Raw genomic sequence first — 27391 nt, forward strand, 5'->3', positions numbered from 1 at the left:
TTTTATTTATTGCCAACTGACTGATTAAGTTTTGATATCTTAATGGCATAGAAAAGCACTGTCAGGAATTACCTGAACAAAATCTAGACAAAAGAAAATTTATTCTTCTAAGGGGAATTACATATAATTCATAGCAATAATAGTCCAGATTAGACCACTTTCCCTCTGTGTAATATGACTACTTTGTAGGGTTCTACAAATCAATCTCCGAGCTCCTGGATGTGGGCTTATGCACCGTACATGTTAGATATTTCTGAAAGGCATATTTACATATTTGCTTACATCATGATCAGTTTCAGTTACTTCCTGCTGCATGCAAGACAAATGAAAAGTAATATGAGAATATGCCTCTTTTACCAGCAGAGCCCACACTACAGCAAATTATCTTTCTAAGCCAGAAGGAGCTGCAGGCCAGTATAATAACAAAGAAAACAACAGAGTACTTGGCATTCCCTTTAAAATATGTTTCGTATTGGATCCAGGAAGTCACTTCACATTAAACTGGTATGTGACATAACATAACATGTCAAATACTCAGTTAAAAAACAAATTGGAATTGAGCTGCATACAGTACATACAAGATCCTGAATTTAGTTTGTTCCTTTAAGAAACTCACACACACAGAATGTTTTGGCATTCGAATGGTGATGTATTTGTGAAGCACATCCCAATACCTTGTGGGTTTTTGATGGGACCCCTGGAAATATAGAAACAAGCTTATCTTGAACAAGCTATTTTAATACATGAAGAATTTGCTCCAGTAGATGTTCAGACTTGAGGTCATTTCAGACTTGCAGAAGCAATTGCTAAAATAACATAATTTAACAAATTTCCATTAACTTACTAACCATCAGTAGGTTTTCCTTTAATGTCATGGTATTACATTTTGACATTAATCAAGGCATTATAATAATATGTTATTTTGCTTCAGAAGGTGATACTTGCTGTGTTAGATGATTGCAATCTAACGTAACGTAGTTGTAATTGTTCTGCTACTTTCTACATTCCTGTGTCTATTCAGTGACATCTAAACATCCCTACTCACTGTTCAGTTTCTACACAGAGGCAAACAGATCTACAAATCACCACCTTGGCAGAGGTTGACAATTTTCAACTTTGAGCTCATTACAGAGTTATGACTTTCCTAGTTGAGCAGTAACATTGTTTTAATATCAGTGGTATATCTTGTACCCGAACTCCTAGCATGCTGAGGCACTGCATTGGGTACTTATGTTTTTTTTATATTAAGACTGGAGTACAGAACATGGATGGCAACTCAATATGACACCCAGCTGCCATCAACTACAAAGCAGAAACAAGATGAAAATCCCTCCTGCCGCTGTTTTCATTATATGAGAAATGGGTTCCTCAAACCTGTTCCAAACTACACTAGGGTAGGTCCTGAGGTCAATGCCTGATATAGAAGGGGAAGAACTGCCTCAGTCTTTCTTTTCGCCCTCTACCCTTTCCTACAAAGAGCCACTACATTTAGCAGAAGCTTATCTTATCTTTCTACTTGAAAAAAAAAGAACTTTTATCACTGTGCATGAAATGTGTGGCCATTAAGCTATTTCAGAAGAATTTTTTTTATCTCAGAATGTACAAAAAAAATTCCCATCTTCTGCTCTCACAGTAGAAATATTCAGTAAGTAACCTGAGGACAGGTACCAAGATCTCTTGATTTTTATGATGCCTGACTTATTTCCCTCAGGCTATGCAGGTCAAAGAAGTGCAGGGAAACAAATATAAAACCACAACACAAAATGTTTCACAAATTGGTCATGGAAGAATCGTAGCAAGATCACCTGAACTTGACCTGTTGCATGTGAATAACATGTTCCTACTAGAAATGACTGTGGGGCTAGTATTTCTGCAATTTATGAAGAACAAACTGTGTTTTAAATTAAGATTTTTTAACAAAAATGCCACCTGAATGTTCAGAAGCAATGCTGTTTCAGTGCTGAAAATGAAGACTGCTTTCATAATCTTGTCTTTGTATTTTCCACATCTTATTACAAGAAACAGAGTTTCTTCAGGATGCAAACTGATAAACAGTGTGTGGGGTCAAAGATACATTTTAAAACTTTCATGAGCACAAATCTACTGTTTATACCCAACATATTTTATCCAAACAAGCCACTGTCAATTCAGCTGTATCTGTAATATTCTACAAACCATATCTTATACTTCTTTTAAAACCTTCTTGAAAGTTACTCTTGCTAGAGCCCTTTAAATAATTTTTTAAAAAGCTGGGCAAAAGAGGAAGGATCACAGAAGTCAGTAAGCAACTGTACAGTAAACAACAATTTTCTTTCTCAGGTGAACTACTAATACAATCTGTGTGAACTACTATTGCAAGCTGTGTGCTGAAAATTCTGAGTCATTAGTTTATTCATTTACTAGCAGGATACCCGTGCTTCACTACGGAGATTATAAAAAATGCCCCCTCCTCTTCCCTCCCCTTCCCTTGCATGACACCCCTCACTCCTTCCCCTTCCCCTCCCTCCGCTAGGGTGGGTGGCCATGTCCAGATGCTGGGGACCCTCCCCTCCCCTCCCTTGCATGCCACCCCTCACTCACTCCCCTTCCCTTGTATGGCAAAAAACCCCTGAAACTACTGAAAAATACTAAAAATATGAAACGTACCTGATAAAATTACCCTTGAAGTTTGAAATGGCATGAATTCATAAAAACATACATACAGGAAAAATACTGAAAATATAAAACGTACAGCATAAAAATACCCTTAAAGGTTGCAATTTAAGGAATTCATAAAAATAAAGATCCTTTAAAAACACTGAGAATACTAAAACATAGTGAAAATATAAAAGTGACTTGATAAAAATACCATGAAAGTTTCAAATGTAATGAATTCATAAACACTATTAACTATTTACAAACAGTAGGATGAGTTTCTGTCACAGGATAAAACATTAAAAGGCAAATAATCACCACCCCTAGCTTTGTGGTCTACGTAGTCATACTAATAATTTGTTCAGCATACAGTTTTCATTTCTCCCTCAGATTAAGTGCTCAAAACTTCCTTGTAAACAATATTCTTGGTTTTTCTCTCTGGTTGAAGGATGACCAAGCTGTCAGGTGAACTAACTCTGGAGAACTCTGAATGTCCCTCTCATTGTTATCACCCTCAACAAAGTATATCTGAAGAAATGGCTGCTGCTGCTGGGGTCCTGGCATGAGGCTTCCTATCCTGTGGTAGACCTTTCTCTGCACTTTGAATGTTGGCATAAAATTGCTCTTTCACCTCTCAAGTTCCAAAAGATGTCATTTGGAAGCATCCATTGTATTTCCGGGAAGCAAAAGAAAGTGTTCTGCCATTGGATGCTGATGCATGAGGAGGCTGTGAAGAGGTTCAGGGTAGGGTTGAATGGCAGGGAGCTGAACTTTACCACCACTGCAGCACATTCCTGGGGGCTCATCCCGCCACTTCAGAGCATGACACCAAGCACAAGGCAATCGAAGTCCAAGATCAATCACCTTGTCTCCACAGTAATCAATGTGAGATCCATATTCAAAACCCAACAAATATTTTTTAGTCCAAGATGATAATTTGATTTGTAATCTTTTTTTATTGTATTTGGCTGTAGAAGTCTGGTTAACATGAGGGTTGTTATAGGAATACTTTTTCACAGCCTCTCTATGAACCTTGGGGTGACATTCAGCATACTTCATCACAGCCTCTCTATTAACTTCAGGGTGACATTCAGCATACCACATCATAGCCTGTCTGTGAACTTCTGGGTTGTTTTTCGCATATTTTGCAGCAGCTTCCCTTACTTGTCTTTTTTTAATCGAATCTGTAAATCGCTTTCTGCGTTTAATCCCTCTCCTCCCTTTAGCTGTTTCAACAGAAGGAACAGGTTCGTATGCGGTGAGGAGGTCGGTGGTAGAATCCAGTTGGGCCACCATTGGCTCAATTGTGCTTGTTGTTTGGTGGGCATTATCATAACTTGTCGATTCGACACATGGAAGTAGAGTGTCAAAGTGCCCTTCATTAAAATCTCCTGTACTGTATCCTTTAGCTTGGCAAGCAGGTTTTTAACTGTCACCTTTAGAATGTTTGTGCTGATGGCCAGAGTTCAACAGTAACGTGCAGATGGCCAGAGTTCAACAGTAAATGTGTAATAACTCAAGTAAAACTGAATATTTTGAAAAATCCTTTCTTAGTGAGTACCTAAACCACATAATGAACCGGTGTGCCAAATGTCAACTTTGTAGGTTAGGTGGTTTTTGAATTCTTTTGATGAGTCAGTCAGTGGTATTTCGCATTTATAGATACAGATGTATGGGTAGCAGTTAGTTCAATTGTTCAGGGTCCTATCACAGTAAGCCACATTTAGTTCAAAGTAGAAAGGGGGAGGATTCATGCAGGCCAGAGCAGATAGAGGAAGTAAGGTGTAAGTCTCAATGGTCAAACAATGTTTGATGATTGGACAGAGTGTAATTAGATTACAATGTGTGATAGTGTGAGGTGCTGGTAGTTAGGCATCCCAGCTCAAATTGCACTGGAGTACAGACTTTATAAATGGATGCAGGCTCTACATATATCTACAAGAACTGACCTTAGTTAAATTGAATAAATTTAACATACAGTTATTTGGCCTAATTTGGGGATCTGTAAAACTGGATGGTTCAGTTTAAATATTGATAAGCTTTTCTAGATATTCTGCTCCTCATAAATAGATCTTCTCAGGCACTATTCTTTGAACCATCTTGGAGGTTCTTCATCTCTTTGTTGCTGCTACTCTGTTCAGGCCTGATAAATCAGACAGAAGTAGTTTGGGAGAAGTCAACTAGTGATAGAGGCAGAAGCAACTGACTGTTGCATTCCTCACTAAGGCTAAAGCCAGAGCAGACCCAACTGCAGCTTTCTGATTATCAAATGGACAGAACCATTGTTGACTTTAAAGTAGTTTAGAGTGTTCCTATTTTACTGAACTAGGGCCTTTTTTACACAAGCAGTTTACATTATTTTTAGCCCACTAATGAAACATTTTTCTCTTTGGAGTTTAGAATGTTTCTCCCCACCCCCGTTTGTTTCAAAAAATGTTTCCAAGTGCCTTTTGCCTCATTGTATTTGAAAACACTTTTACTACATTGTTTTCACCGAAATGTTTCCAAGCTGGCTCCCCTTGCAGTGAGGTCATATTTGTAATGTTTTATATTTCCTCCCAAAAAGCCTGGCCACCTGTGGGCTGTTGCCCAAATTCCCATTTGGTGCCTCATCTGCCTTTTTTTTTTTTTTTTGCTGTTTGAATCAGTGAAGAATCAATTAAATTGCTCTATGGAGCATTGAAGCAATAAATCAACACAGCATTTTTTCAATGAATAAGCAAATTAAAAAAAAACCCTCATGGTGGCCATGAAACTTTTGGAGGAATTGAGTGCGAACAAAGATTGTGGTAAAGGGAGGGGATCAAAAACGTTCTGGAAATATACCAAGTCACTACACATAAATAATGCACTTGGAGAGGAATATCGGTTCAATAAACATCTTCATGGACCCCATGCATCCTGCGTTCACACTCATACACATATATGTAAATACTGTGTTGTATAAGTAACTGATACCATAGGTAGGGGACTGGAATTGTGTCTGTGTGTGGATAGGCTGAGACTGGAAAAACACTTGGTTTCCTCAAAATGGAATATCAATGAGAATTTTAAAAAAACCCCAAAAGGCACGGAAAACACAGGTGGAAAGATACAACGTTTTAAATATGTGCGCACAGCAAGGGATGACCATTTGAAAACTCCACACAAAAAGAATAATTTTAAAAGGGTTTTCAGATGAAACATTTCCAGGCTGGAAACAAAACATTTCAGAACATAAGGGGAAAAAATCAATGCAGAACTCCATGTAGAAAATATTTTATTTCCTGTCTCAAAACGTTTTAAAAGGTTTGTGCGGAAAGGGCCTCACAGTAACTCTCGGTGGATGGTGATGGAGGATTTATGGAAAACAATGAGATTATTGTAATCTGGACATCCACATTTCTAACAGGCAAAAATCATGGTCAGTTTATTAATGGCCAAAGTTTCTCTGCTGCCTGTCCTCTGCAAATTTAAAGACTGCAGGAAACCTAGCTGTCTTACAGGATATGTTTTGCAGACGGAATACCAGAAGCATTGTAACTTAATATTTGTAGCCACAGATCCAATTATCACTGCCATTGCTAAGAAACATGCAGTGCAATCTTAAACAAAGTTATAAATCTATTGAAGTCTATCAATATAGAAAGGCATAACTGTTTAGCATTGCACCATCAGCCCAGTGTGTGATCTACCAATATTAACAATGACTGCAATTGTAACATGGACCTATTACATACATAGGCAAAGCATACAACAGATAAGTAACAAGGGGAAAATACTATACAATTATTCCGGGCAATGCAAGCTGTCTTTCTACACTTTTTTATGAAAATAAATGATTGTATTGGTCTTGTTTCCCAAAAAACAGAAAGTTATGAATTGTTATCTTTCAACATGCTTTTCATAGGAACATTAGAACATTCATGTCTATACATTAGCTATTAAAGTCTAAATGCTCACCCTGAAAAAAAATCACAGTAAGAAAAGAGCAATTTTCAAATAACTGACAAGAGACAAGTTTGAACAGAGGATACTTAAAGGTTGACATGCTTTATTATAGTGGTATTCACACAGATTGCTGTTTTTCTGAGGGAACAAAAACAGACCAGACCAAATGTTAGGAAACTGAAAGAATATCATCAACAATGCACCTCGGTAGAAGAGGACTGCTTTTATATATTATATAGAAATATATTTTACAGCAAAAGCCCCCACAAAAGGTTATATTCCTGATGCAGGGTGCCTTGAAATTAGTCACAATAGCATCTATTAGTAATATCAGGAATTAAATAATGCAGTGTATATTATATGCAGTGTATATTATATCAGGAGAGTCCAACTCTGGCGCTTCAGATACCCCTGATGTAGATGATCTACCCTATGGAGAGTATTATTTTAAAGAAACTACCATATCTTTCTTGAGATGTATAGGTACACAGTTCATTTAACAGATGAAATGATAAAACATCTCAAAACAGAAAAAATGATAATTTAAAATATTAGTCAGATATAGTGACTTACATGTAACTATAAGACCTTAAGTCCTATATGCCCTATGCGGTATTGGAGTAAGCCTACTTATAACTTTCTAAGGAAGATTAAAGATGAAATCTGTAACAGTAAATCATTAAACTCCCCATTTTCAAAACTGGTGAAAGTCTTATTGCTCAGTGCATACAGAATGATACAGCAGACTTGTATTGCATACAAGATGTCCCCCAAACCTACACATTCCTTTCAGAACTGTAGCATGGTTTTGATTAATTACTCACATTTTCCCCCTGAAAGCAAATATTATCACTTCCCACCCCCCCTTATTTTCCAATGGGAAAATAAGAGTCAATGCCTGAGATGGTTATTAATAAAACCCTTTAGTGTTTGTATAGTTGTATGTAACAGTTACAACACAATCATCTTCTTTGGCAACTATTGTGTATATACCTGTGTATATGAAAAAGTCTGTACATTTGCTTACATTTTTTTAAAAAGGTTAAGATAGGAAATAGAGTTATTTACAACTCAATTTATTATTGATAATGTACAGAGGCAGAATAATGGACAAGCATCTGGCTGGAACAGCAATCCAGAGAAAGCGCACCCCAGGCTTCAGCCGGCAGCGCCATTGCAGCGGGGGAGGAGGGAGTGAAAAGCCTCCCCGGCTGGCCAGCTGATGCAGTCATGTGGCCGGGTACCAGCACTTGACTGGGGCCAGGCAGCCTTTAAGAGGCTGCGTCGGCAGGGACCGTCCTCTTTCGAGGCTGGAACTGCAATCCAGAGAAAGTGTGTAGTTTGTACGTAAGACTGTTACTTTTTACAGGTTGGATGCCAGCTATGATGTACTGCATTCACAACTGCTTTAAAAATGCAGAAGATATCGTGTGATCAGCTGATATCTGGAGAAGAACACAGGACCAGAAATAAATTTTAGGAAAGGAAAAGAAGAGAGAAAGAAGACCCTAAAGGGCCAAGCTTTCTCTCACATCATATATCTTCTCAAATAGAACCATCTCTGTATTTGCAATGTCACCCCAATCCAAAGCATATTTACTCAGAAATTTCCAGTCACCAAAGATGAATTAAGCTTATTAATTAATGTCCTTAAATCCAACAAGGCTCCTGGCCCTGATGGCATCCCAACTGAAATCTACAAATCGTATGTCGACTGGTGGTCTCCCCTATTAGTCGCTCTATTCACCATGGTGAATAATTCGGGTCATGTCCCTTCCTCCTGGACAAATGCCACCATTATCTCTTTGTTCAAAAAAAGTGATCACAATCTGCCAGCAAACTATAGACTAATCAGCCTTTTGGTGATTTCTGGCAAATTGTATGCCAAATTTCTACTAAATCACCTTCTTTCCTGGATCTATGCAGCAAGGATCACTGGCATTGAACAGATTGGCTTTATGAAAGGGAAGTCTACTGTGGATCACTGCATGATTCTATGCTCATCTCAAAATATGTGCAGAAAGGTAAATCTAGTCTCTATGCAGCCTTCATAGACCTAAAAGGGACATTTGACTGTCAACAGGGGTCTCCTATGGTCTAAATTGATGAATCTTAGAAGGAACCCCAGGCTCCTTATGTTAATAATGTATTTGCACAAAAACCCCATCTGTCAAATTAGAATTAATCCTTTAGACCATTTAACTCCCAACATCACTGTTTCCCAGGGAGTCCGGAAAGGTTGCATGTTAGCACCTGCTCTGTTAATCTCTTCTTAAATGATCTTGCCCCAACCCTGAATAGCATAAATTCTCATTATCCTTATTTGGATAATGTTCTGCTCCCAATCCTTCTATATCCTGATGATGCTGTCCCACTCAACAACTACTGCATATCTAATCAGCTTTCAATAAATCCATCAAACCTAAGGTAATGATTTTTTCAAATGCACATAGTACTATGATCTGGACTATTCAGGGCTCAGTTATTGAGCAGTTTCCAACATAAGCCTGGCTGGGCTAAACATAGAGATAAGACCCTGAAAGGTAGCAAATATGCCTCTGCTGCTGTCCTGAAGTTTTTTTTACCTCCAAGAGTGGCAGATTCATACCAGTGGCCCTGAAAGTTTTTAACACGAAAGTGGTTCAACATTTATTGCATGGGCTTCCTATATGGATCCACGCATGGAAATCCAAACTTGAACAGCTGCAGTCCAGCTTCCTATATAAAACCTTTGGACTCCCACACTGCATCCCCTATGCAGTCCTTTGCCTTGAGGCAGGACAGCACCTTCTGGAAACCAGGGCATGAGTCGCCACTTTCAAATTCTGGGTACGCCTCTGCTTCCATTCTGACTTGCACAGCTTGGTCCAGCTAGTGATGCATGAGCTCCAGACTTCTGACTGGTGGTTACTAACCCAGGCCAAGATCTCCTCATTGGGCCTTGCCTGGGACTCCCTGCTCATGCTCACTGCTAATGAGGTTTTTCGCCAACTAAAAATAAATTATTTGATCAAGAATTTAAGTGCTTTTTGAGCAAGACACAGAGTTCTTGTTCACCCTTGTACTTTGGGATCACTCCCCAAAAGCTCTGTGTTGCCCACTATCTGAACCAACTCCCAAACCATAAACTTACATGGGCACTTTCAAGAGCAAGATGCAATTCCTTTCCATTGTCTTTACTTCAAGGTTGGTTCTTAAACATCCTTCGGCATGATCAACATTGTTCTCTCTGCCTTTCCTATACTGACTCTCTTGAACACACCTTGCTCTCCAGCCCAAAGTATAACAGCTTTAGGCCCGATTTCTCTGCCTTAACCTTGGCTGGGTTCACGGATCTCTCTACCAATGCAAAGATGATTCTTCTGCTCAACAATCCTGAGGCTGAAATAATGGAAATCATAGCCAATTTTTTGCTACGCATTTTGAACTAGGTTTCCTTGTCTTCACAATATTTTCACTGTTCTCTATTGGATTTTACCTTTTCCTATTGTCCCCATGCTGTATATGCCTAATAAAGGTCTCTGAATCTGTCTACTCAAAAATTATGCATTATTTCAATAAGATTTACAATCAGGTAAGTACATTTGAATTGTGGCTTTAACATTGTAATTTATGATTCAATTTAGTTTTGGATTGGACAAGAAGAAATTCTCTCTGCATCTTCCAAACAGTAATTTGTTATTGGCTGCTATCCTGCTACCCTTCCATGCAATCATATAATATGAGCTGGTCACTTCAGGGCCAAGCAGAAATGTTGGGGGTTTCCACTAACTGACATTGTGTTTGTGTTTGGGAGAGGAATTGTCTGCTTTATGGTGTCTCCAGGTGTGGACATAAATTTGCTCAGTTGACCTACAGGTTAATTCATAACTGAGCCCTTTGGGGGTAGGGCAGTTTACCAAATCGAATGAATGAATGAATGAATGAATGAATGAATGAATGAATGAATAAATAAATAAATAAATAAATAAATAAATAAATAGTTTTGTGGGAATGGGGCAGATTGCTTTGAATTGGGCAGGTTGCTCTGGCAAGCACTATGCAGGGCTGCTGTTTAGGAAGGAGAGCTCTTTGTGCTGAATGGCATCATCCAAAGTGAGTAAAGACTTATGATACATTTTATTTATTGTGCTAAGCAAACTTATTGGTATGCAATTGGTTGGGTCATGCCCCTCCTCCTTCCCAGAAGTGTGGGGGGCAATTTTTCCACTCCCCACGTGACTCCCATGGGGGGGGGGGTGCCTGGGACGTTTGTTCCTGGATGTCCCCATGGCAGCTGTGCCAGTGATAGCAACTATTTAATTATACTTGTTACAGCCATATTTGTGGGACTCCTGCTATTATTTGGGAGGAAGTGCCAGACACAAAACAAGGATACCATCCTGATTCATTAAATAGAAATGATGTGCTCAGCACAACTATTTGAGGGTCAAGGATTGAGATAAAATGCTTATTCTCAAAGCGAATAAACAACTTGCTCATGAATTTCTGTTATGTTTCTCCATCATCTCTTGCATACAAAAGTTGGACAAGACAGCTTATGGGATATGTTGTATGTCCTGACTTGTTTATGAGCCCTAGAGATGTGGAACAAAGTTCACTGAAGTCTGACTGGAAGTAGCAGTTGGATGACTGTGGGGTAATTAGGGCCTGGTATCTTGAAAGAGTAATATAAAGCCAGTAACAGTGCTTACTGCTTTCTTCTCTGGCACTCCATGCTTGTCTTTCAGTGGGCCTTCTGGATTGTCAAGCAAGAACATTTGAATCTATGGCTCTGTGTGATTCTTGAGGGGATTTGGGCTGATATTGCCACTGTACTCAGATTTGGCTGCTGGTTAATGTGAGTTTTCTAACATAGATTTGACCCCATTGGAAAGTAGATTTATTAATGATTACTGTTTTTACAGCAAATAATTCTATTTATACTTTTTTGAATATCAGAAGTTTTTGGATTGGATTCAACCAGTTTTTTCCTTCAATCTCAGTAAATTCTCTTCTTACTACTGTCTCCATCCCACATGGCTTTTGCCCATGCAAGTCCAGCAATCCCCCATTGTAGACTTGTTGGTGATCAGATGGGTCCCTTCCTCTCTCTCCACTAGTGAAAAATCTGGTTGGACCCAAGAAGTGGCATTTATTAATCCTGACTACTTTTCAGTAGACCCACTGAAAGGAGAGGAGAGCTAGCCAAGGAGAGCTGCATACAGGTATGTTGAAAAGCTGCCTTATTTTGAGACAGGTCATCATTCTATTAAAGTCGAGATTCTCTGCTATGACTAGAAGGAGCTCCAGAGTTTCAAGGACAAGTCATGCACACCACCCATCATTTGATCCTTTTTAACCTGAAGTTGCTGGGGACTGAACATGAGACATTTTGGATGTAAACAGGTTACCACTGAGCAATACTTCCATGCCCTGAGCCACAGCTCAAACCATTTAAAGGACATGGATAATTTAATTTTAAGATAGGGATACCAGGAAAGTCGAAGAATTTTAGTGTACTACAAGCTGTACTATATTTCTGTTAAATAAATGCAAGACTGTGCATAGGTTGAATCATAATCTGATATAATCTTTTTTCTCTTAATACAAAAAAGGTGTGAAAATATGAGAAAAACCAATTCATAAACTGACATATTATGATTTCATTATATTTTTCTTGCCTCTTGTTTTAAGAAGAAAAAGAAGTAAACAAATAAACACAGAAAACCCAACTGGTATGAACAGCCATGGAGCAAATGGTTTATTTCCTGCTTCAAAATGTTTTAAAGTGTCTGTGCGGAAAGGGCCACAGTCTGACTGCAGAGAATGGAGTGTTTGTCACAAATTCTTTCCCTCTACCCTTAATTACACTCAATGGTGTTTCAAAACCTCACTGGGAACAACATTTGAGGAGCTGGAGAAGAGCCAGCTTGTGAAAAAAAAACATTCAAATACTCAGGTATCAACATTAAACTTTTCCCATAGTCCTATTGACCCCATGTCCTTAAACACCATCATCAGCTTTTCTTTAAAGGTATCTGAAGAATTGTTTCTTAAAACAATGCTATTGCAATGACAATTAGACTATAAAATTAGTAAACAATAATAAAAGTTAAAATTTCCCCTTCAGTCATTTCCGACCCTGAGGTACCACTGCGAGCAGTGATTTTATAGGCAAGCCATTTTTGTGGGGTAGTTTGCCATTGCTTTCCCCAAACAATAATAGACCATAATAATTAGTAAAGGTTAGCAATATAATAGTACGAATGCAAAACTAAAAGGTGTGCAGAAGGTTATAGCCTTACTATTTGAGCAGTCAGGAGAATTATTACAGAATGCAATGTTTTTTTCTTACCATTTGTCTTTTCAAACACTGCCTATGTTTTCTGCTGCTGACAAAACGTATTCCAGTTGACTGCAGTTGAACTGAAAATCTGTAAGGTACACATAATACAAAAGAGGACATTATCAAGGAGATTCTGAAAATGTTTATCAAGTGAAAGAATATATGTATTACAATTAATACTTTATTTTACTTTATTTAAATTTATATCCAGCCCTTGTAAGAACCCTTACTGCTGCATTTTGGACCAATTGCCATTTCCAGAGCAATATCAAGGGAAGCCCAGCATGGAGCAAATTACAATAATCGAGCCTAGAGATAACCGTTGCATGATTTACTGTGGCTAGGTCAAGTAAGGGGGCAGCTGCTTCGTTTGGCTGTCTGTGCAACTTGGGCTTCTATGGATAAGGAGGCATCCAAGATCACACTGTGGCATCAAGAACACCAATTACAATGTGGTGGAAAGTGCTGTCAAATCACAGCTGACCTACGGCGATCCTGTAGCGATTTCAAGGCAAGAGACATTTGGAGGTGGTTTGCCATTCCCTGCCTCTGAGTCTGAAAAAACTGTGACTGACCCAGGGTAACTCAGCAGGCTTCAAGTGGAGGAATGGGGAATTCAACCCAGTTCTTCAGGTTGGAGTCCACTGCTCTTAACCACTACAGCATACTGGCTCTCTCCATTACAATATAGAATCACAAATCCTTAATCAAGCAAAATAACGTTAGCTCCTTTTTATCCAGCTCTCTCAGGGTACCCTAAATTTCAGTTTCTCTGCTGCTGACAGAAAATGGCATGAATCTATATATCATACAAGGAGTTACTTCAGGCTAGCATTTAGGTTATAATTTATAATTCCAGGCTTTCATTCCACCATAACCATAGTTATAATTCCAGGCTTTCATTCCACCATAACCATAGTTATAATTCCAGGCTTTCATTCCACCATAACCATAGTGAAAAAGTCTGCTCTGCCAGATCATTTCCTCACTATTCCAGAACTCAAAGAACATGCTTAGCTGACAGGATCAGGCACCATGTTAATCTTTTTTTCCTCCTCTTTTCAATGTCTATCTGAGTGCCTCAACACCCTCCTTCAGTCAAGGAATCTGGTGGATATGTGGTTGTTGGGAATCAGGTGGGTGTATGTGTTTGTGTGCATTTTACTCAATATTTGTCATGAAGGATGATAAGAGGAAGGCCACAGAGGGTTGCAGATGCACCAGGAATGGGGCATCTCGCAACAAATAAAGATATCCCATGGATACATAGTTAGTAACTGTTCTTTCACTTATTTTGCTTAGTGCACCTAGATTCTGTCCTTTGTAGAGTTTGAGTTTGGAGTTTGGATTTATATCCCCCCTTTCTCTCCTGCAGGAGACTCAAAGGGGCTTACAATCTCCTTGCCCTTCCCCCCTCACAACAAACACCCTGTGAGGTAGGTGGGGCTGAGAGAGCTCCGAAGAGCTGTGACTAGCCCAAGATCACCCAGCTGGCATGTGTGGGAGTGTACAGGCTAATCTGAATTCTCCAGATAAGCCTCCCCAGCTCAGGCGGCAGAGCTGGGAATCAAACCCGGTTCCTCCAGATTAGATACATGAGCTCTTCACCTCCTACGCCACTGCTGCTTTGTAGTACCCAAAGTTTGTGTCTTATATAAAGTAAATTAGCTAGAGAGAATTGGCATGAGTCCTTGCCCACCCACTCAACTACTTGTCATGCTACAGTGCAACACGCCTTGGGCAACACACCTTGGGCAACCCACAAGAGAGAATGGGGCTGGATTTGATCCCAAAGTGGTGGCAATGACAGCAAAAGGGAAGCAAACCATAGCTAGTCATGCTGTACATCATGACAGAGATCACAACAGATATAATCAGTAAAGTTGCTAATAGCAGTGAAATATCTGTAAGCAATATTTCTGGGACAGATTATGAACATTCAGAGCATTTTAACCAGAAATTGTCTTCTCATAAAAACATACTCTTACTACGTTTAGGGTGCAATTTAATTCCCACTGAAGTTTATGACAAATCTTCCAGTTATTTTAATGGACTTGGACCACATCTTTAATGAATGAGAATATTTTCATGGCAGATTATTCCTTGCTACTTTTTTTCCATTTTAGTTCAGCAGGATTAGGGGTAAAACCTGCTGAGATGCAACCTCCCATTTACAGTGTGTCAACGATCTGTCACACACACTTAAAATAATTGGTATCATATGACAGGGTAACATTAAAGAAATGTCCTTCCTGTGATATAATCAATGGGCAACTGTTCAAAATATATATATGATAATCAAGGCACTGTGCCTTTCCCCTTTCCAGGACAACTTGGCATTAATTAAATTGAGTGAACTCAAAATTTCATGCAGTATGCACAACCTTAATTGTTACCTTGCAGAGTACCTATTCTTAAATCATGAACTGTGCAATAGGTTGATTTCTAAATAATAGAACTCCTCCTGAAACTAACAAAAGCATGCAAAGAATGCATGCAACACATGCCCAAACCCAAATGGATATTCTATAATACAACACATGCAAAATCACAAATGGTTATTCTATAATATTCAATATATACAGTAAATAACTGAGTAGAGAACATTTATAACAGCATATCAGCGATGAAATGGTCATTTATATAGGACCTGGAACACTTATTTGTTTAAATTAATATGAGCTAACATCAAATTCCTTACTACTTTAGTAGCTGATGAACGGAAACTGAACCAGAGAGTATACTTCTGTCTAAACAACTTGTTCGTTGTGTAAACAAAAACATGGAAGTTATTTAAATGAAAAGAAAATTGCTGTTTTTGCTTGCTCAAAAATAATCCCCCCCCCTCTGTTCCTTCGTTCACGCACACAATCTTGCAGTATGCAGACAGCCCTACACTGTTGAAGGGGATATTTGTGAGTACATAGTTAAGGCTATGGCTGGTGGTGGATGTGAACTGCAAGCCCTGACAAAACCTTAACTGATCTTCACCTCCACCCCAAGAAGACATCTAGTCCAAAAAGCATCTGTGACACAGGAGACTGGAAGAGCCCTGTTGAGAGTGTAACAGCAGCTGCCTAGTCTCTTACAGTAGAACAGGCTGGCCCAATCCCAGGTCCCAAGGTGGTACTGGGGAAGCCTGCCCAGGCCAAGTTCCTGGGAAAGTCCAGGTGCATCCAGGTTCTGATCAGCCAGGGAAAGGCTGGAGAGTGTTTACAGTTGTTATGAAAGTGGAAGGGATTCACCTGTGGGGCTCAGTGTGGATGGAGCAAACAAGGGGTACAGTTATTGGGGTACAGTTATTGGGCTGATCCTTAAAGGTAGTAGCAGAGAGGAGCCTTGGGTGACGCCAAGCTGGCTGGCTCTTATCTCAGAAAAGAGATAAGAAACTACTCTACAGGATGAGTCTGCCCATTATTGGACCTCTGTGTGTCAAATAAAGAAATTAAAAAGCAAGAGATGGCCTACAACCCTTTTTTTTTTGACAAATGCTACTTCCCAGCTTGCTGTGCCTGCTGACACTTACAATATTTCAAGCAACTGGGGTTGTCTCACTGCCAAAATTGTGCTGTTACATAGAAATGGATGAAAGAAATGAGGTAATTGGATAGGACAGGGAGAGGGGTTATTAGCCTCCTGCATTCTTCCCACCAAATGCACTGATTAAAAATATTCTTAGTTCTTGGGTAAACTGGTGCCCTTGCTGAGCTCTGATGTCTTAGAGGTAGTAGTTAAGGAAGTATCTACAGAAAGCTCTCTCCCCCCCCGCCCCCAATAGCTTATGGTACATAGCTGAACCATAATACAAGTTGAACCTGACAACAGCACGTTACAAAATAAATGCATCATAGTAACATCAGCCTGGGCAATGTCCTAATCAGTACTGAAATTATTAATGAAAAGACCCTCCTTAAAAGCTTATTTAAAAAAAATATTACAAAATTACAATCTTTTTAAAATTAAAAAGCACAATCTGGCAAATTACAAAGTGTAAAATAAGCACTGAAGTCTAGATTGGAAAAAAAGGGCTGATAATTTATAGTAGATGAATGATTGTGGAGGTAAACACATAGCCCACTCTTTAAGGGTGAGTGCACCACCACCTGTTCGAAGGTAGGGGCAACCATACACTCTCTCAAGAAGGTCTTCACTGTCTCTAGGAGTCATTCAGTCACCACCACCCCACCCCAAGCATATTCAAGCAAGCAGCAGGAGGAGGACTCCAAATTGGTACAGGTGCAAGATATTTTATCTGCAAAGTGCTGAACAATTGGTCACAAAAGGCCACCAATAGATTGCCAACTTCAACATGGGAAATTCGTGGAGGTTTGGAAGTGGAATCTAGAGAGGGTGGAGTTTGGAAGAGGGAATCAAGTTCAGTAGGGATGTATTACAATAGCTATTTCCTCCAGGGGAACTCACCTCAGCAGTCTAGGAATAAGTTGTAATTCTGGAGATCAATGGGGAGAAAGGGAGGGGCTAGGGGGAAAGGTATAAACATTGTTGACAGGGCAAAGAAGGAGCAAAGGAAGGGAATGGCGGGGTCTGGCAAGGCGGAAAGGAAGGGAATACATTGGGCTGCAATGCTGCCAAGTGGAGCCTCAGCCTGGTAGCCTTGGTGTGTCCCTAAGCTCAGAAGGGAGGGAGGTAATACACAGGGCTGAGACTGCTGGGTTGAGTCTCGACCTGGCAGCCTTGGCCAAAGCCGATGTCCTTGCTTGGGGAAAGGAAGATAAAGGAAGAGACTGTATGGAGCAGCAGGTGGGCAGAAGAAGTGGTGGATGCTGATGGATGGCAGCTGGAGAAGAGAATGAGACTTCTAGACTCACCTGTTCACTTTTCTTTATTGATTGCTGTCCTGCTGTCCTCTCTCACCAGTGGCACTTTCCCTGCCTGGCCTGGAGGGGTGTGTGTGAAGGAGGAGCCTGTGGGCTGTGGCACACCTTCCTGCCTTTTTCACTTGCTTGCCAGCCTGCACAGCTCCTTCTTGACTTTTCTGGCCATGGGGAAGGAAGTGGGCCGGTGGCCAAATGCACCTCCCATGTGACTGAGGAGAGTGTTGCCTGGGTTACAAGACCCCCCACCACACAAGGTATGCCTGGGGTAGTAGCTGGTCTGCTGACTTAACTCCTCATCCTAGCCTAGATATAATGAGGCGTAGAACAGGCTAATAGCAGAGCTATAATGTCAGAAGAGTCTTATGTAACACTTTGCTTATTCTTTTTTCCCCAAAGTCATTTATTTTATTGAGTAAAATACAATAAACACATGCCAAACAACAAACGTACAAATTATCAAAAGGAAAAGGCTTACGATATAGGCACTACTAGCCAAATATATGCCCTGAACACATCGGTACACTAAATTCAGTAATTCTTATAATCCATAGAATGACTTCTATTGCCAACTTGTTATCTTAGAAATTAATATTTTATCAGTATCAATCTTTTCAATTAATAATCAATTTGAGAGAAATCTGCATCCCTATTTCCTTTTAAGAAATTAATCCATGGCTGCCAGTTTTCTATAACACTTTGATTATTCTTGATATGAGAAGGAAATTCTTTTTTCATAGAAGCTAGTATGATATAGTGACTAGAGTGTCAGAATAGGGCAACAGAGACTGATTAAAATCCCTACTCAACTATAAAGATTACTGAATGATCTAGGATCGATCACTAACCCATTCTGCATGAAACGTTAATAGACAGAAAATAAAACGTTTCCTCCATGTTTTGCAATGTTTTTAGCCCAAACCATTTTATTTCCAGTCTCACAACATTCTATTTGCATCCTAGTGATTCTTTTTCTGAAAATGTTTTCACTTGCTGTTATGATCTCTTTAAGATGTTTCCCATGCCTTCAGGACTTCCCTATCAGCACCAATTTTTGAGCTCACGTCGGCTGTCTTGCTCTGAATTTTCATCAGGGTTTTTTTTGTATTTTTGGGAGTGTTATGTCTCCGTAGCTTTGAAGACATGACCCCTAGAGAATTGCAGCATGAAGGTTTGAAGCTTCACAGCATCATATCCACAGATCTTTTTGTAAAAAATGGAACCACAAAATGGTAGCCAGAAATTGTTTTGTGGGGGTAAGTGCGAACAAACTGGGGGCGGGGGGTTGAAAAAAGTTTTGCAAATGTTTTCAAAATGTTTTCAATGACTTGTGTGGAATGGGCCATACTCTCTCAACCTAATCTATCTCACTGGTGTGTTGTAAGGATAAAATGAGAAGACATAATGGAAGCTTAACCACCTTCTGTACCAACTTTATGTGCTTTGTCCAGTTTTACGTCCTGTTTTAACACCCACTCTGTCCTGTATTTTGTTTTATTGATATGCCTAATAAAGGTCAGTTGAAGTTGAAGAGAAGAGGAAGCCATGTATGCCACCCAGAAATCGGTGGAGGAAGAGTAGGACAAAAATGTAACACAGATTAAAGACAGGAAGAATGAATGGATGGATGAATGAATGAATGAAAAATAAATCTAAAACTGCTCAAAGAAACATTTTTTATTTATTGTTTGTTGAGTTTTTCTTGAATTATTGCAATTGGCAAGATTCCAGCCAAACGTTTCTTGTACAGAAACTTTTCTTAGAGGTACAAAGGAGTCTGTAGGCTTTCCCAGGATGTATTGCCTCCTCTCCACAGTAAAAGGTCTCATGGCAATCCACTCTTGCAAATCAAACACCCAAGAAAATCAACAACAATTTGGGACATGTAATCGGTAAATCTTTTCTTGCATACACTACAAATCCTTGTATTTATTATTCTATGCTAGCATGGAAATGGCAACCAAATTATGTTCAAAATGCAATCTATTGATAAAATGGGTTTCAAGAACATCATATTATGAATATGCCAGACATTCCAAAATCAAAATTACAACCACGCTTTACTAACATTAAAATAACTTATAATAGGAGGCACATGTATGGTTATCTATATTTACATCAGGAAGTGAAGGATCATGAAAATAATTTTGCAGTGGAATGATTTCACTAAACTCATTTTACTTTTAGAAATTAAACCAGGATGTATTTGGAAGACAGTGGAATTCAATTAAAATCCATATCTGGACATATTATTTATTTAAAACATCTCAACCCTGCCTTCATCACAACACTGAACTTTTGCTTTAAGATATATGTGAAAATATGTGCAGTCAAGTTTGGAATCACAGCAGTATAGGCCCCTATCACATTTTGTTTTACCATGTGCATGGGGAGAACAACCTATGTGCAATTCTTCCATTACATTCAACCACTATTTTATTGTAAAGCTTCAGCATATTTAGTACTTATGAACCAGAAACTTGGATTCTGGTACACATGTACCAAGGCTGAAGATATGTGCGCTTGCCCTACCAGACGAAATAGTAATCACATGTAACATGTCCTCCCCAAATGTACAGTAAAATAAAACTAATTACAAGGTTAAATTGATAAAAAGTGAAGGCATGCTTTCTCCTACCTTCCATTTTAAGTCATTATGCTATACTCCCTCAATACATAGCTCTGGTACTTCTCTCCTACTGTCCCTTTTTATTTCTAACTATTTTTGTTTTAAAAAAGTTTTAGTTGTGGTCATTTCCCCCCCAGGCTTGCCTGACCTCCTCATAGGCTGTCAATATGATCCATTGTATGTCACCCCTCAGGCACCTGAAAACAAAGCTGAGAGAAGACATCAGAACAACGCAGAAAAACCCTCTTTTCTCTAAGCGTATTTCATTCATAAACTGGAGAAAGATGGCTCCATAAAGGCGAAATAGACTGTGTAAATGTTTTCAGGTACAACATATTTTGCCAGAAAGGTATTAGCAAGTAAAATTGTCTGCAAATATATATTGAATAGTCAATTTATTTTAGGTATATTCATATAATGGAAATGAAGGCACAATATAAGTGGCAATGCTCATTAAATTTTTTAGAATGTATCATTTATATGTAATAAAATACTGTAGATTACAATTTAACTCTCTAAATAAACTGTTTAAAATGTGACATTGTATTTCCAACGTGCTCAATTTTGGAGCACAGGAATTGTCACAGGAAGATAAGGATGGATAATAGTATGCTGACTTATGGCGACCTTGTAGAGTTTTCAGGGCAAGAGAAGTTCAGAAGTGGTTTGTCATTGCCTGCCCAAGTCATATCCCTCGTATTCCTTGGAGGTCTCCCATCCAAATACTTGTCCGGGTCTGGGCTGAGAGTGTGTGAATGGCCCAACGTCATCCAGAAACTTTCCATGGCAGTGGGAATTTGAACCCAAGTTTCCCAGATCATATCCCTTTAACAACTACACCTAGAAAATGCCTTACCTAATCTTTGTTACTTCTAGTTGGCAAAAAGTCCCACGGTACAGAGCAATTATCAATCACACTGTCTTCAATGCTTAGGCTGGAATTTATGGCTAATATATCAAAAACATCCATTCTCTCTTTTGGTAAGCTATTTGTTGCAGCTGTTTGCTTTCATTCTGGACACTCATAATCTTCTGGATCCATCCTGTTGAGAATACTCATGCTGCCCATGGATAAATCTATGGAAAGATTATTATAGAGATAAAGTAGCATTGGAGAAGGTCTTCTCCACTTTTCATTTCCAGTCCTGTAACTTATTGAAAGCAGTGACTTATTGTGAGAAGGCATATAAGGACCAGCAGCATTTCAGACAACCTGAAGCCATGGCTTGGCTGAGGCAAGTGGCCAGAGAGGGAGATGTAGCCAGACTCCAAGAAGCAAATATGGCTGACACCACTGTCAGGAATGGGATGGAGAAGGCAGGGCTGATTCTTCGTACTGGGTATGAGGAGCCCATTTCCACTCTCTTGGTCCAGTGCTGAATGAACGAGCACATGGAGGTGCCAGTGCGCAGCTGAATCAGCTTTAGATAGATCTAGGAAAACAGGTGCATTGGTATAGACAGCCTAGATCCAATAAGGGAGGGAAAAGGATGGGCAAGGGGCAGCCTTACGAAGTTTGGCTGTTGCTGTGGTAAATAGAATCTAGGATGAGATATGTCTTAGCTTTTGGTAGCTGTGGGGAAAAAGAAATTGCTGGCATTCTGAAAGCCTCAGGGGAAAATATCTTGCCTGTCTAACTCAAAACAAATAGGTGGCCTAGGAGCTTAAAACGACATTGGAAACATCCAACCAAAGTGGCAGAGATGTCAATGTTAATATCAGTATCAAAAGTTTGATAGCCTGATCAAGTTACACTTATGTCAGGTCCAGCCTAGCCATCTAATAATATGTTAGTACAGTCTAACTCAGAAAGGAACATTTGGGTTTGGGGCTTGGTCAGGGTCCCAAAAGATTCTTAAAGAGGTCTCTCTTTAAAAAGGAAAGGTGTCTCTCTAAAATGGAGTTACTCCAGCATGAATGCAGTGCACTGTTTTTCTTATCCCTTTGCATTTGTTGTGCAAAACACATCCACTGGTAGATTCTGCATGTTAGGCGACCAAAGGAACCAAAACTCAATCATACATAAAAGTTACTAGGCATTAAGTTGCAATTTAACAGCATTGCATTTGGAAACATTTCATATAGCTATCTGCATTGCTTTTGAATGGGTTTATTATATAGGTAATGACAATAATTTATGCAATCACCTTGAGAGGCCTCTTAATAACTAGGTGCGTTCTATATACATATTACAAACACCAACATGAGCGTTAGTGTGCTGAGCATGCAGCAACAACCAAGGGTTTGATTTAAGATCTGATTGTGCTAAGATGTATCAGTAGAAGGAAGGAAGGAAGGAAGGAAGGAAGGAAGGAAGGAAGGAAGGAAGGAAGGAAGGAAGGAAGGAAGGAAGGAAGGAAGGAAGGAAGGAAGGAAGGAAGGAAGGAAGGAAGGAAGGAAGGAAGGAAGGAAGGAAGGAAGGAAGGAAGGAAGGAAGGAAGGAAGGAAGGAAGACTATTACAAAGATCAGTACTGATGGAAACTGATAGCTTTCATATTACAACTAGTGGGCCTGGCCACGCGTTGCTGTGGCTGAGTCTGGTGAAGTGGAAAAGAAAGAAAAGGGGAAGCGAACGGTTCGAACATGTGCCATTGCACAATGTTTGCAAGGGAGGGGAGGGGCAAGGGGCCCCTTGCTTACCTCCCTCTCTCCTGTTCCCTTGCATGGCAACCCAGCCGGTCCCTCCCTAACGTTCCCCTTCCTCTGTTAGGGTGGGTGGGCCATGTGCAGGTGGGTGGTCCTGTCCCTTTCACTCCTTTCCCTTGCAGGCGAATTATCTAGCGTAAAACGTGCTGGGAGGCATGAGCTACATTGTGTTCAAATTTCAGAGCGTTTGGTCCAGCAAACCCCTGGACCCTCCCTCACCTTCCCTTTCCTCCGCTAGGGTGGGTGGGCCATGTGTAGGTGGCCTGCCCCATCCCTTTCACTCCATAAGGAAGTGGTTTTCAAGGAAGGCATGGTTGGTTTCCTTGTATCAGAGGGTGTTGCTTTGACAGCCAGCAGATGGCACTGTTGCGGAACAGAACTGTGGTTCCAACTGTCATAGGTGTGGCATCTACAGAATAACTGGCACAGTTGTGACATGTACACAACAGGAGGTGTGGAAACAGTATGGAAACCATGCGAATGCGATGTTGTGTGAAAATTTCAAAGCAATCGGTCCAGTAGTTTGGGAGATTACCTGTCAGCAGAAAAACGCACTGATAGATCTATATATATATAAAAAGCTAACAGTGTTTTTGTTGATGATAGTATAACTCAGTAACTGCTGGGCCAATTCCTCTGAAAATTCCCAGCCACTATAGTTAGCCAGGTGAGAGTGTTTTTAGATGTTCACATACCTGAAATTTCACACCTGGCCCAGGTAAAATGCCTTTTTCCTGGCGCTCCATGGTGAAGGACATGCAGCTGCCTGTGTGTAACCGTCACCCTTAGAATGTTCGTGCATCTTAGAATGTTCGCTCAAATGGCCAGATATGAGCAGTGAAAACAGTACATAGGCAATAACTCAAGTGGAAGTGAAACACATACACACACACGAGGGAGAGGGAAGGGAGGGATGAGTGGCATGCAAGGGGAGAGAGGGAGGGAGAGGAAAGGGACAGAGGGGGAGGCATGCAAGGGGAGAGAGGGAGGGAGAGGAAAGGGACAGAGGGGGAGGCATGCAAGGGAAGAGAAGTGAGAGACGGGAGAGAGGGAGGGGTGGCATGCAAGGGAGGAGAGACAGGGAGCCCAGCATCTTGATATGACCCACTCACTCTAGCTGAGGGAAAGGGAAGGGAGGGAGGGGGAGGGGTGGCATGCAAGGGAAGGGATGGAGCGGCCCGGCACCCTAGATTCCCTGAATATAGCGGTTACAGTTAAGAAAACCAGGCAATTTCCATTACTTCCAGGGAGTAAGCCTGCGGTACATCAACCATGACATACACTTTAAAATGGCTGTCACCCCTCAGAGGAGTTTTTTCTCCGAAGCGACACCCATTGCCACCAACCAAACTTACTCCCAGTTAAAGGATCATGACCAGCCAGCCTAGATGTGTGGGAGGGGTGCCTTTCCATTCCCCCCGCAAGGAATGCGGGCACACACATCAATGACATCGCACGGTGCATCCCGGAGGCTGGCGAAGCCTTTCAGCATGAGCACGTACTGCTGGCCTCTTCAATTGATTTGCTGCTACTGTTCCTTTCCCATTTCACCACAATAAGCCACAGCAACGCATGGCCGGGCCCCGCTAGTTTTTATATATATATAGATTAAACGATATGAATTAAACATAACGTTGCTAGTGAATTAACCTCAATTATAAATAACAACATGTTTTCCCTTTTCCATGCTCATACCATTTGAAGGCTATATTTTTACACATATTTTCATAGACTTAGTTTATACTCATGAACACCCTATTTTCAAGTGTAAATAATAATGAACATACAAGAGTTTATTCAGATTTCTAAATACTATGTTCAAGCAAAAAATCCTGTAAAACACCCCTTCCCACAAAAGCCACTAGGCTAAATTAAATGACAGTGTAATTTTGTGTAATATTTATTGAAAGTTTAAAAGCCCACCGCTCTTACTAAACACATGGTTCATGTGCTTAATTGTAATTAGCTAACTGTGTCTCTCTAGCATCACAGCAAGTTATTTTGAGTGATTATTCATAAATGAAAGTTCAGGTTTAAGGTAACCTGCAACACAGAGGGATTTCTTGGTGAAAATTACAGTTTCTCTCATATTTTGAAGAGAACAGTATAGAATAAAGTCCAATTACACAGTGCGGAATTTATTTTTCATTGCCACCAGTAACCTCTAGTAAAATTAAATACAAGCTGAAGATAATTTTATTTTGCAGATTCTAAGCGTGTTACTACATCTGGTGCATCTAAACTATATCAAAGGTTATAATGACAGGGTAAAAAGACAATTTGTTTTTTGATGGTAGGTACTTTACTCTTCTGTTCTTACTGAAAGAGAGATATTCTCAGATCATGCTGAATAAATGAGAGTGAAAAAGGTGGGCATAAGCCTTGAAAGGTTTTGTGGTTTGGTCTTCAACATCCCTGACAATTGGCTGAAAGAAACCAAAGAAATGTTTTAAAAGCTGATGTTGATCAGCAAACATATGCTGGAATTTTTTTTAAAGTCTCTTAACTAATACTTAGGGACACAGAGAAGATGTAAATAACGTTTTTTCTCCTCCTTACTGTGAAAGGCGGGGCATGGCAATGAAAAAGAACTATGACTGTAAATCCAATAAACGTTTTGTTGGAAATTGGTGCCTCAGACAAGTATGATGACCAATAAACAATTACAGAATATAATTGCCCTTGTCAACCTTAAACACAGTGGCTGAAACCCAACCAAATAGAATCAATATTTTACCAGATCTGCACACTACTTCTTCATTGCTGTGATTCACACAGAGTAAACTGCAATCAATATACTGAGCAAAAAAACTCCCTACTTGCAGAATGTGATGTTTACCACTGTAAATGCTACTGATTACAATAAACGGAACATGCATATTATTAGACATTGGTTGTTATTTACCCACTGGTGGTTGATAGCAATCAAAAAGTTTCATTTTGACCTAAAGAATATGCATCTCATTAGAGAGAAACACAGAGCAGACTTCTCTCTATTCTAAACACAAGCTCTGTGCTGAGACCTCTATTAGTAATATTCTAAAGCCTCATTTAAGAAATTAACAAGGGCTTTTGCACAGCACAAATAAAACATTTTCAGGACAGAAAAAAAAGCATTTTGGGGATGAACTCAGCAATGTTGAAAAGGTTTTATTTGTCCTCAAAATGTTTTTCTGAAAGTGCTAAATTAGCAGTCTCTTTTCCTGAGACATTTTGAAAACAGTTCCTGCTTCCTGTGCAGAAAGCAGGAAACGTTTTAATTTAAAACTTGTACTTTCATTTTCTCCTGTCATGCCCATCATTTTCTGCCACTTCAGGAATTCTCCATGCATAATTAGCAGGAAAATTAAGTTTATTCATGTATTTTAAACACTGCAATAGCGGACAGCCACTATGCCAGCTGAGAAAACAACAATGGGGAACACTCAGCAAATAGTGGGCGGCACAGAGAATCCCTGAAGGGGCAGGAAAAAATGCCATATTCACTGAAAACATTTCATTTTTCCATGCTATATGGACCAAAAAAAAGGGAGGGGGAGGAAACGGTTCTTTTTATAACATTTGCAATACATTGTATTTGTGCTGTACAGAAAAAGCCAGTGGCAGTTGACTGCCAGCTTCTTGCTTTTGTTAGTCTGGTTACTTCTCTCATACAGTTGAATATTGCATTATTGTTGCATTATGGCAAACATTTGCAACTGGTTTGGCTGCTGGGGATTGCTATGGGATGATGATATTGCTATATTCAACATTATGTTAATGCAACCCAGGTTGTAGTAGTATGGTAGAAATGGGTACTGCAGTTATCTATTTTTTTCCAATAAATCCTGTTTTTGTCGAGAAATTAGCAGACTTTTTCGGGCAGTTTTGATTTCAAGTGTCCACCTCCCAACTGTTTGTTTCATTAATGACATATCTGTCTTCAGTAAACCACTGCATGCTCACCTGCTTTTATTTGTATATGCAGACTTCCTCTAAGAATTCTGACAGGGTGGGCATGAAATATAATTGCAATTAGAGATGTGCTGAGATACCAGAAAAATATATCCCCATACTAAGTCATGAGGCCTACCTGCTGATTCCCAGGTAGCTCAGGTACTTAATTCACCTCCATGCTGAGCATCTAGTTGCTGTTTGCATTTCACAGGAGAGATCCATTACCCATATCAATAGCAGCCATCCAATTATAAACAGAGAAACTCACTTTAGCTATCATAATATATTAGGCTGCAAAGAGGCAAATCATGAAGATGATACATCATAATTACAACAGACTGATAACAGGTTATGTGCATGTGAGAGCTATCAAAAGAGCAACGCATTACATCCAAAACCAACACCAGCTATTAGAAGAGGCAGATTGGCCTTTTCCCCTTCCCCTTGTGGAT

Source organism: Sphaerodactylus townsendi, linkage group LG10, assembly GCF_021028975.2.
Source record: "Sphaerodactylus townsendi isolate TG3544 linkage group LG10, MPM_Stown_v2.3, whole genome shotgun sequence".
NCBI classification, from domain to species: Eukaryota; Metazoa; Chordata; class Lepidosauria; order Squamata; family Sphaerodactylidae; genus Sphaerodactylus; species Sphaerodactylus townsendi.